Here is a 12378-nt window from a genome sequence, read left to right on the forward strand (position 1 = left end):
CCTCAGATCAAGCTTCCATACCTGAGGACTGGAAAGCAGCCGAACTCCAATTTTTAAAACGGGATCCAGTTTAGAGAAATCGGATAGAGAAAAGTTTCCCTCCCTCCCACTAGAACTTATGGACATTCAATGAAGCTGACTGTTGGAAGATTCAGGACAGGTGAAAGAAAAGTCCTTCGCTCGGCGCATAAACTATGGAACTCGCTTCCACAGAGAGGGCTAGCGATGGCTACCTGCTATGATAGCAACGATCGGCCTCCCCAGTAGAAGGCAGTTGCTGGGAACCATAGGAGGGGAGAGGGCTCTTGTGCTCAAATTCCCACAGACATCTGGTTGGCCACGGTGAGAACAGCATGCTGGAAGACATGGGCCATTGCCCTGATCCAGCAAGCTCTTCTTATGTTCTCCTGTACTACTCAATGGGAAGCCTTCATCATCCCTCGTCTTCACCCCCTCCCAAGCTCCGATGGTTTAAAAACACACACACAATAAGAGCCCTGCGCATTAAGGACCCATCTAGTCCGGCGTCCTGTTCTCACAGTGGCCACAGCGCCCTCCCAGTGTGAGGAGGTAGAACACAGCCATTGTGGCAATGTTGAAAATCATGTTTGTATCATTTATACCCCACCCCCTCTGATAGCCTTATCCTTCATGGCCCGTTAGTCATAATACCCGGGAACGGATGGCATAGACATGCTTGTGTTAAACAGCAGTGTAATGCATTGCTCCACTAGCTCCAAAGAAGCCAGGGCACTCAATCAGAAAGCCCTGTCTCGGATGCTGGTAGAGGAAAGCTTGCCAACTCCACCCACTAGCTGAAAAGGCAAGATTCCCACAACTACCCTGGTTTCTGTGAGCAGGGCAGAGGTGGTCCTATGTCATCTGCATGATCACCTACTTCTCTCTCTTGCAACTTGCTTGTTCTCCCTGCATAGCAGTGAGGCTACAGCAGTGTCATTCAGCCCAGACACTGAGGTCCAGCGCCGAGGGCCTTCTGGCGGTTCCCTCGCTACGAGAAGCCAAGCTACAGGGAACCAGGCAGAGGGCCTTCTCGGTAGTGGCACCCACCCTGTGGAACGCCCTCCCATCAGATGCCAAAGAGATAAACAACTAACAGACTTTTAGGAGACATCTGAAGGCAGCCCTGTTTAGGGAAACGTTAAATGTTTAATAGATTGTTTTATTTTAATGTCTGTTGGAAGCCGCCCAGAGTAGCTGGGGAAACCCAGCCAGATGGGCGGGGTATAAATAATAAATTATTATTATTATTATTATTATTATTATTATTATTATTATTATTATTACAGAAAGAAGATCCCCGACCCAGATAGTTCCCTGCCACTAGCCCAGGTGCTATCTATTTGCTAAATTACTGCAGTGTGCTTTCAAACACGAATCTAGCTTTTAATTTTAAGCTTTTGCAAGAATATCAAGTGATATTTTAACATACTCCTGGGAGGAGATCACTGCAGGGCATGCTTGAATTGCACACAATGCAGGAGTACTTACTACAGTAAATCCCACATTAGTTACTGGTACAAATACAGCACTCGAGAAGCAGGTCCTGCCTTCAGGATTCCATTTCCCACCCCAGCTGTTCTCCCCCAGTCCAGCCCTTATTGTCCCAGTACTCTTCTTTCTCCATTTACCGCATTTTATTTCCTTCCAGCTCCGTTTCAGAAGCCTACCTCTGCATTTGGGGATGGCAGCTTGTAGCTAGCTAGCTAACTACGTCACAATGGAAGAAAGAAGAAAAAAACCAAGTTGACAAAGGAAAACACTAGTTTAACACATACCATGGCACGATACAGGGGAACTAAAGTGCCATATGCAGAGGAAAGTACGTTTCTCTCATTTAAAAAGCAGCAATGCAATCGACCGTATTTTTTCTGTGTACAAGATGATGGTTTCTGCTATATATATTTTAAAAAATAGGCAAAAATTGGGTGTCGTCTTATACATGGAGAGTGAATGCAGAGGAGGGGGGACGTGCGATTAATGGCAGCAGCAAGCAGGAGATTGGCAGAGGTGACTGGGCAGGTGATTGGTGGCTGTGGCAAGCCCTGCTGGCGATTGGCTGCAGCTGCAGCAATTGGGCAGGCGGTTGGCGGTTGCGGCAAGATGGGCAAGGCAATTGGCGGCTGTGGCGAGATGGGCAGGTGGGCTGTTTGTGGCGGTGAATGGGCAGACAATTGGCGGTTGCAGCGAGGTGTGCGATCAGCAGTGGCTGTGGAAAGCGATCAGCAATGGGTTTGCAGGCGAGTGAGCGATTGGCGGAAGTGACCTCCCCCACCCCCACCCCCCCAAAATCTATACAACTTAATTTATTAATTTGGGGTTTTAAAAAATAGTGGTCGTCTTATACATGGGGGCATTTTATACACAGAAAAATGCGGTAATCAGGTATGCTTGGAAACACCATGAATGTCCGCTGATAGCCCACATGTAGCAATTCAATTACGGGGGTCTTCACTAACCAGACATCTCATTAAGAAATGTCTCAAGGCAGGAAGATTTGCAAGCACGTCTCCAATATCTGTTTTCAAGGATGCATATATTCTCAATCAGTTTTATGACAGCTGGCATTACTTGGCAACTCTAGAATCCTAAACAACTAAAAATAGTGATTTTACTAAATTTAAACACTTGCTGCAGTCAAATGCTCTTCTCCTACATCTCACAGACTGAAAATTCTTGGGATATATCAACCCTAGTAACTGGACTGGACGTGAATGCGTGGCTGAATCCATACCCTTAAAATAGAGCTAGATTTGACACATGTCAGTAAAACAAAGTGCCAACACATTTTTTTTCCACGTTCTTCCTTTGGCAGCAATCCCTCAAAGTGTCAATAATTTACCCAAACAGTAAAAGAATTTAAGAACACTGGATGACAATGCTGCTTTGATTCATTCATATTATTAAAGAGATTTAAAAGAAAATAAACACATTCAAAAGCATTGCAAGTTTTAAAAACTGGAGGATAGTGGAAAACAAAAAACTAATAAGCCAGCTACTACTACTACTGAGCTACAATTCCTCCCCCCCTCTTACTAGTGCTTCAGAGAAGGTAAAGGTAAAGGACCCCTGGACGGTTAAGTCCAGTCAAAGGCGACTATGGGGTTGCACCGCTCATCTCGCTTTCAGGCCGAGGGAGCTGGCGTTTGTCCACAGACAGCTTTCAAGGTCATGCGCCCAGCAGGACTAAACCACTTCTGGCGCAACGAGACACTGTGACGGAAGCCAGAGCGCATGGGAACGCCGTTTACCTTCTCGCCGCAGCGGTACCTGTTTATCTACTTGCACTGGTCTGCTTTTGAGCTACTAGGTTGGCAGAAGCTAGGACAGAGCAACGGGAGCTCACCCAATCGCAGGGATTCGAACTGCTGATCTTCTGTTCGGCAAGCCCAAGAGGTTCAGTAGTTTAGACCACAGTGTCACCCACGTCCTGGTTGCTTTAGAGAAATACTACTGCTGTCTTTGTATTCCCAATGAGAGGCCCTTCTTTTTTCCATTATGTCCCAGCATATTCCTCCCTGTAACCTGTCATCTTTTGAACAGCAATATGATTAATCGCCATCCAAACCTTGGCTCCGAGCATCTTGCAAGGGAAAGGCCATAGCTCAGAGGAAGGGGCTCTGCCTTGGAAGCAGAAGGTTCCAAGTTCAACCCCCAGCCTCTTCAAGGCAGGGTTAGGAGAGACTCCTGCCTGAAACCTCAGAGAGCTGTTGCCATTCAGAGTAGACAACACTGAGCTAGATGGACCAATAGCCTCACTACATATAAAACAGTTTTCTGCCCTCCTATGAATGCTCGCACATTCCTTTACAGTCACTGGCTGTTCATAACAAAGTTACTCTACTGGGTTCTTTCGTCTCCATTTGTCTCTGAAGAAGGTACAGTTAAAGAACAATGCTTCGTCTAACCAGGATTTTCTTGTCATTTCTTTTACATTCTTGTTTGATTTGGGTTACAAAGGTCTTGAAATTTTCACAAAGATTGTCCCAAACTGACTACGTGGCTCTCAATGTTACTAACATTTGTTCATTTGAGTGCTAGATGGGTTCAACGAAGAGGACTTTATTACCAGTGCTAGACTCGAGGAAAAATAATTTGAGTAACTAGATCATTCCTAATAATAATAATAATAATAATAATAATAATAAATCCTTCGAGTAGCACCTTAGAGACCAATAAGTTTATCTGAAGAAGAGTGCATGCACACGAAAGCTCATACCAATGACAAACTTAGTTGGTCTCTAAGGTGCTACTGGAAGGATTTTTTTTCATTTTTTTTTTTACTATGGCAGACAAACACGGCTACCTACCTGTAACTAGATCACTCCATTCCATCCTTCCCTTTCCTCCTCTCTCAATCCAATCCCTCTTCCCCTCCCTATCTGCCTCCCTCCTCTTTTAACTAATTCTTAATAGTTGAAAACAAAATGTTCTTTGGATCATCAGTTCCTTTTATTCATCCTCAGTTTTTCCCTCTTGTTAGGCATCTATAGCATGGTGTACCAACACAGAATATACCCATACTTATTTTAACACAGATTTGTAATGCAGTGACAATAAAATGCTCCGAACACTGCCAAATTGTACTGAAACTACAATCCTAAACCCACACACACAAACATATAGGGGGGAATGAGATAAAACTGTTCACATGCTCAAAAGTAGAAGTGCTTTATGCATGTCTAATACCAGTAAAGGGACCCAGGTGGCGCTGTGGGTTAAACCACTGAGCCTAGGGCTTGCTGATCAGAAGGTTGGCGGTTCGAATCCCTGTGACGGGGTGAGCTCCCATTCCTTGGTCCCAGCTCCTGCCAACCTAGCAGTTCGAAAGCATGTAAAAAATGCAAGTAGATAAATAGGAACCACTACAGCGGGAAGGTAAACGGCGTTTCCATGTGCTGCTCTGGTTTGCCAGAAGCGGCTTTGTCATGCTGGCCACATGACCTGGAAGCTGTACGCCGGCTCCCTCGGCCAATAATGCGAGATGAGCGCGCAACCCCAGAGTCGGTCACGACTGGACCTAATGGTCAGGGGTCCCTTTACTTTTAATACCAGTAAAATGTGCTTTTGGCCTTTCCTACTGCCTAAATTAAGATCTCCTTTATTAAACAAAGAAACAAACAAAACTAAGATTGTTCCTCATCCCATAAATTCTTCTTTGTCCGGCCGATGTTAATATATGCTCCGTCTTGTCTCAATCGTCTCTCTCTCCTGAGGCTCCTTTTCAATTAAGCCCTGTTATTTAATCTAAGAATGCCGACACTCATTGACCACTGCACTTTCTATCTGTGGATTTATGATAATCTAATGTGCATCTCCCTTGGCAGAAAGGCTGTCTTGGCTTTTCCTATTGTTCCGTGGCCAAAAAAGAACCTTACCAAAAAAAAAAAAAACCCAGCACAAAAAAACTTTAGCTCTCACTGAAGCCAGGAAGGAAGCAGCATTTATTTAACATAGCAAGAGACCTTTCACTAATTGTCAGATGTCCTTGACCAGCATACACCATCGGGGCCTCTCCAGTGTGTGCTGGCTGCCCCCTTTGCCTGGCTGCTCAGTACTGATAAGAGGAACATATTCCCCAGAGTGCCGTTCAGATCTGAGAGCAAGAGGCAATGGACTTAGAAGGGATCATTTTCAAAGGCTTATGAATTTACATTCTCCACAGTGTCCTTTTCAGGAAAGAATCATGCGAGATTAAAGAGCAATATCTCGGTGCCCCATAACCATTAGCCGGCAGAAATACTTGAAAATGAGATGTTTCGCAGTTTGTATTTATTCTTTATTAATTTCCCCAGTAAGACTTCTTTTGAAAAACAGCGAAACTCCAAACGCCACCAACCAGCCACAAACTCACCGTCGGGGCGATACCCACAAAATGTTGCGCTGACATGTGACAATGAAATCTTACTACGTCAAGTCAATGTTGATGTTCAGCTCAGAAATAATTGAGCTACCAAATGGCAGCACTCTTTCCCACATATTTATATGCCTGTGATTTAATGCAGGCTTGAAAACAAGCATCGTAATATCTTGTCTCAAGCTACAGGTTACACCCTCTCTTCGAGCTCATTTTACCTTAGCAGCAAACAAAAAAAAAGACAGGATGCATCGAGAGATGCTTGCTTGACAGAAGGCCACCCAACCGGCAGCTTTGCAGCTGAACAAGAGGCCTTAACTGGGGCCTCCAACATTGAAGGATAACACCATGCACTGGGTTGGACAATCAGCTTAAGCTAAAGTGTTTCAGCTTAATTAAATTGGGCTGTGTCTGGCCAGCCTTTCAAGCTACATCAAGCAGTTGAGTTGCTCCCTGTGTCAAGGACTCCCGGTATTTACATAACTGCGAGCTGTTTACTTTATATAAAACCAGCATGTTTTAAAGTGAGCACATGTTTAGAAGCATCTGATTTACAAGGAAACATGTGCATTCCAGCTGTCGGCTTCCCTGGACTTTCTGCAGATGTACACTTGCCCAGGAGTTGAGATCTCTAATAGCATAAAAATTGAGAGGACAACACATAACGTTATCTATACACATAAACATATAGAACACCTGAATAAAACATGCTATATGCATCCTTCTTTTGTTAAAATCTGCAACAACCTGATTGTGTTACGGCACTGCAGGAACTTTCTACAGATAAAATTACAACTATATAATCTTTTTATCCCCAGCCAGGGAAGCTGATGATGTTGTGAAGTGGTGTCCGGAGCTAGCTAATGGGCTGGATGAGGGCTAATAAACTGAAATTTAAATCCAGTGAAGGAAGAGATTCCTCTGGCAATGAGACAGATAAGAGTTTGGGATACGAAACTCTTTGCCCTGCAGCAGATGGAGTAGCACTCCTTTTGAAGAATCAGTTTTCGCAGCTGGGGAGTGCTTTCAGACTCAAAAGTCACTTCTGAGCATCAAAAGCAGCATCAAAAGTCACTTCTGAGCATGCTCCGCCCAGTTCCAAAATGGCGGCAGCGCTACTTCCAGTCTGCTATTTCCGGCCCGGTCCCTTATTTCTCTGACAGCAACTTGGCAGGTATGGTCAGTGCATGGGCAATGCCAATACCTGATGAGGTTAGGCCTGGCCAGGGCAGTGAGCCCTACAGAAGCCACCTTCTTGAGAAGCTGTAGTTGGTCCAGAATGCAGCAGGGAAAATGCTGGTTAGTGCTCGCTTACGGAATCACATGACACCGCTGCTGCAAGGACTTCATTGGTTTCCAGCTTGTTTCCAGGCAAAATTCAAAGTGTTGGTGATGACCTTTAAAGCCTCAAATGTTCTAGGCCCAGGATACCTTAGAACAGCCTCCTTCCAGGTCTGCTTGCCTACATCATAAGAAGCAGCAGGCAGACCCTTCTCCATGTTCAGTCTATGGTAGAGGCTCAGCTTATGGGTTTAGACAAATAACTTCCTTTATGGCTGTACCCAAATTGTGAGACCTTTAGTCCACAAGTGCACACAGTTGCACTCCTTCCCTCTGCCTTTTAGGGTATTTATTTGCTTGGCAAATCCCTTTTTATTTAGGTAAACATTTGTTTTATTGGGTAGGTGAGTTATTTATCCAATGCTTTATTTTTTATTTTGTGCACTTGGAACTGTTTTTTGAGGTTCCACTGTAAGCAAACACGTGTGTAAGAGAGCGAGCGTAAAAGTATAGGTATATATACTGTCATTTCCTAACAAGGGGCAAATCTATCTTTTTAAACTTTTTTATTATTTGTCATGTTTGGCTAAGGACCAGTCTTCTGCCTTTCTGTCCAGGTCTCTGGACTCTCATTAAAATAACAAAAAACATCTTTCATAGTTATTTCGCACAGGGAGCCTGCACAGCTGCAGCGCAGCACGGGTTAAACAGCAACTGCTTCCAATTAAAGTGGCTTGCTTACTTTGCCAGCATGAAGAAAAATGATCCTTAAGTTAGTTTAGAAAAGTGTGGGCTCGTGATCAATCCTTTTGGGGAATGGCGGATGAGAAGAGGTGGCAACAGGCACGACCAAACCTTTTAATGTTTTCGGAATCAGGTGGAACAGTAGCACGACTCCGCGAATTCTGTTTACTTTTAAGGCAGTCAGAAAATACAAACCAGATCACTATCAGACAGTTCCCCCCACCCCACCCCGCTCCTAATCTTTAAACAGTCTTCAGAGAAGTCAGCAGAGTATTTACTACATAGCTTAAAACCCAAATGTATCTTATAAAATATACTAATCACAAGGCAGCCTGGAGAGTCTGGTAATTAAGCAAATCAAGATAATCCCCCTGTGTTTTGCAACCAGCTCCTTACCCCAGCTGCTACACTGTCAACAGCTGGCATGAATTACTAGTAACATTTGGCTAACTGGATAATAAAGAGGACAGACTGTGTTGGTCCCAACTATACTTTGCTGATCTGCTTCACAAAAGAATCTTCTTAAGATTCTCTTATTCCCTTCTGAAGCAATGACAATCCCTCGAAGAGCAGGCTGGGTTTCACTTCGCTTGCAATGCAAAAACAACGTTAATTAAACAGCTCTTTGATGTTAGTTTACAGAGCTGCACTTAACTAAGCCCCAATATCCTGTAATCCAATCAACAGCCATTATATCCTATACCTTGCCAGGAGCAAGAAGAGTCATAAAACCATATGGCGAATTTAGGCTGCTTTCAGGAAACCCCCGTCCGAGACTAGCATTGGTGTCAGACTTATGCACACATACTTAAGAACTGTGGGTCACCCAAATTGTTTCAGGGTCAGCGGGAGATGAATTGCTACAGGTGTTTGGCAGATGCCCAGGAAAATTGCAAATTATGACCTTGCGATTGCAATATTTCATATAGTACTCTTTTTTTAAAAAAAGGCTGACACAAGAAGGGAACTCTGGGCTGGTGGTTGTTGTTTTCTTTTTGTGGTTCCTGCAACACATTCTCTGGAGCTACATTATCTACAAAAAGTAGGGATGGCCGTGCTGCAGCCATATGTTGTTTAGTCGTTTAGTCGTGTCCGACTCTTTGTGACCCCATGGACAAGAGCACGCCACGCACTCCTGTCTTCCACTGCCTCCTGCAGTTTGGTCAAACTCATGTTCGTAGCTTCGAGAACACTGTCCAACCATCTCGTCCTCTGTCGTCCCCTTCTCCTAGTGCCCTCAATCTTTCCCAACATCAGGGTCTTTCCCAGGGAGTCTTCTCTTCTCATGAGGTGGCCAAAGTATTGGAGCCTCAGCTTCACAATCTGTCCTTCCAGTGAGCCCTCAGGGCTGATTTCCTTCAGAATGGATAGGTTTGATCTTCTTGCAGCCATATGAATGCAGTGTAATAAGAGCAGCCTCTGCCCAAGGGGCCCAAACTGCTGGTTTCCCCTAAATTGGGGCCAAGGGAGTTTTTGCCCACCCTTGTTTTCCCATTGCATGCTACACATGAAATTCTAGGACTCAACCATGACTACAAGAGGCTGTATTGGGGAAAAATTGCACAGTCGCTCCTACGCAGATCTTGGTGTGCTGTGCTTAACAGAACATCCTCACCTTCTTACCTGTGCAGATCAAGTGGGGGCAGGCATACCTGCTGCTGCCTGGTGGGCCACAGCAGGGAAGTCATCCTGCCTTTGCTTTCTAGATCATTTGCGTCCACCATCAGGGGTGGAGGAAGGGGGACGGTTTAGGGTTGCCAGACTCAATAGTGGACAGGACTTTCTGTGCCTTTAATTGCCCTGTTCTCTTTTGAGTCTGGAAACCTTAAAGAGAAACCAGCAGGCCCTTTGTTTAATTTCCAAGCAAAGTGTCTGCTGGTTTCTCTTTAAGGTTTCCAGACTCAAAAGAGAGCAGGGCAATTAAAGGCACAGAAGTCCTGTCCACTCTTGAGGCTGGCAACCCTAGGGATGGTGGGGGTCGCCCGTCCCAGGTGTCAGCACTCAAGGGGGTGACCAAATGCTGGGCGGCACTCACTGCGGGGCCTGAACCGTGCCCGAGCCAAGTGTCTCTCCTGGGAGTGACGCGGTGGCATGGCGCCCGCAGGCTCCGCGCTGTCCCAACGGTCCACCTGCCGCCTCACCCTCAGCTGTAGGGTGGCTGAGTGGGAGGAAGCAGGCAGACTCCTCGGAGACCCCGCAGAGCGTCCTGCCCCAGCTCATCCTGCCCTGTGGGTGGCTGGATGCGCCCCTGGGAGCAGGGCACGAGCACCGCCACAGGCGCCCAATCGGCTTGCTCCGCCTCTGTCCACCATAACTATACACCAGATGAAATTGTACTCCAGGAGACAGAAAGCTATTCAACAGAATCCACAAGTGACATCCCCCTTCCACCCCCACAACCTCCTGTAAACCAAGACTTGTCATTTGCTTCTTTTGTAAAGGTTTATATTAGTCCCGGGATAGCCAAAGGAAATAATAATGCAATATTTAAGGAAGAAAACCAAGAGTAGGCATTGGCAACATTTTGTGGGTTTTTTTTAGAGGGGAGAAGCTTTAGAAAGACTCCTTGTCTGTCTAAACACACTCTCAAAATCAAGCAAGCTATTATTTCAGCCAGTCGACTACTGAACACATGGTGTTATGTAGTTGTGGAGAGACCTACCGAAACAGTAGGCATTAAAATTAATATACAGTGGTACCTCTACTTACGAATTTAATGCGTTCCTAACGCACATTTGTAAGTCGAAAAAAATTGTAAGTCAAATCCCATTGGAATGCATTGGGAGAAAAAATTCATAAGTCGAAGCAACCCAATCTAAAAATTCGTAAGTAGAAAAAATCCTATCTAAACCGCATCCAATATGGCGGACGGAACTCCGTTTGTAAGTAGAAACATTCGTCAGTAGAGTTATTTGTAAGTAGAGGTACCACTGTATGGCACTTGCTATGAGGCCTACCCACCTGCACATCCTTCCCTCTCTCAAGGGAAGCTGTTGAATGGGAAAATTAACAATATGGGACATTATAAATGATGCTAAAAGCCCTGCAATAGTATTCGAGCAAGCAAACGACAAACGACAGCTTCGCTACCAAAACCCACACAGCTTGGCACACTTAATGCCTATAGCCTTATCTAGACACAAGTGTTCAGGAAGCAGCGGCAGAAGCTGTGAAAAGATAAGGGGGTCACTTCTCAACAATTCGACCTACGCTAGGGCTTTCCTGTATGCCGACCAACCAACTGACTAGCCAACCAGCCAGCGGTGGGTTCTCATTGCCAAAACAGACAGCCAACAACGATAAGAGTGCTAAAAGTAAACAAAAGGGGGAAATGTGGGGAAACACAGACTCAGGGTGGTCATTTCTGCATTACGTGAGGCTAGAAGGTGTAACACCGAGTTAAAATAAAGTTCTTGCTGAAATGAAAAGTAAGTTATTGGAGCCAGAAAACAAAGGCACTTTTTCTTTTCTTCCAAGAGGAGAAAATTAGACAAAGGCAGGAAGTTCTGTCCTTCCTTTATCCTACTGGATTTTGAGTTAAAAAATAACAAAGTAGACACATCCATCAAGATAACAGGGAGGGGACCAAAGAGGTTACATTTGTTTCTGTGACAGAAGATATATATTCTAGAAAATTACCTTCTACATATTGAAAACCCCTCTTTATGCATTTGTTTGGTAGAAAGAAGATATGTTCAAATTAAACAATCCTCTAATTTTGTACTACCATTCAGCAATATATCGTTGCCAAATTGGTGAATAGGAAACTATTAAATATTTAAGACACTTTAAAAAATCATTTAAAAATATCTAGAGGCTACTCCAAGATCCTACAAACCTCCTCACCACAATGACCAATGGGAGCATGACATAGATTACGAAACAAACCCTACCCAATGGTCTAAACCAGGCTGTCTCAACCTTGGTCCTCCAGATGTTCTGAGACTACAATTCCCATCATCCCTGACCACTGGTCCTGCTAGCTAGGGATCATGGGAGTTGTAGGCCAAAAACATCTGGAGGGCCGAGGTTGAGGAAGCCTGGTCTGAACTGTGGCCTAAACCACCCTTTAAATCAATCTCAGCCAAAACAAGGGAACTCACTTTGAAACTTATTTATATATGGTACCTAACACCTTGAAAGCTGGTGCTGAAACCCCCAGGAACCTCACCTAAATGCTGAAGAGGCTGTACCTCTACAGGCACATACCTCCACATATGCTGGGAATGCTCCAAAATTTACCCCTTTTAGACATCCGTCCTGCAAAATAACAAAACATATACAGCACAAGACAATGACCTATCCCCCCAACAGCATAAAAATCAATATGGCTAATATGACCCAACAACACCCCCTCCCCCACAAACAATCAAACTAACCATACTGCAACTAACCAAAAATAACCAGCCGAGCTCTGGACCCTCCAATCTCTCACAATGCATATATATTTATATATATAAAGGACCTACCTACGAGAC

At 44.7% G+C, this 12378-nt stretch overlaps 1 protein-coding gene across 1 annotated transcript in view; it reads right to left on the reverse strand.

Moving 5' to 3' along the window:
• The window catches only part of PARD3B (par-3 family cell polarity regulator beta), a 538536-nt gene that overhangs the window by 353288 nt on the left and 172870 nt on the right, over positions 1-12378 (reverse strand). The gene's annotated exons all lie outside the window — the stretch shown is intronic.

Source organism: Zootoca vivipara, chromosome 1 (assembly GCF_965207765.1).
Source record: "Zootoca vivipara chromosome 1, rZooViv2.hap1.1, whole genome shotgun sequence".
Lineage (NCBI taxonomy): Eukaryota > Metazoa > Chordata > Lepidosauria > Squamata > Lacertidae > Zootoca > Zootoca vivipara.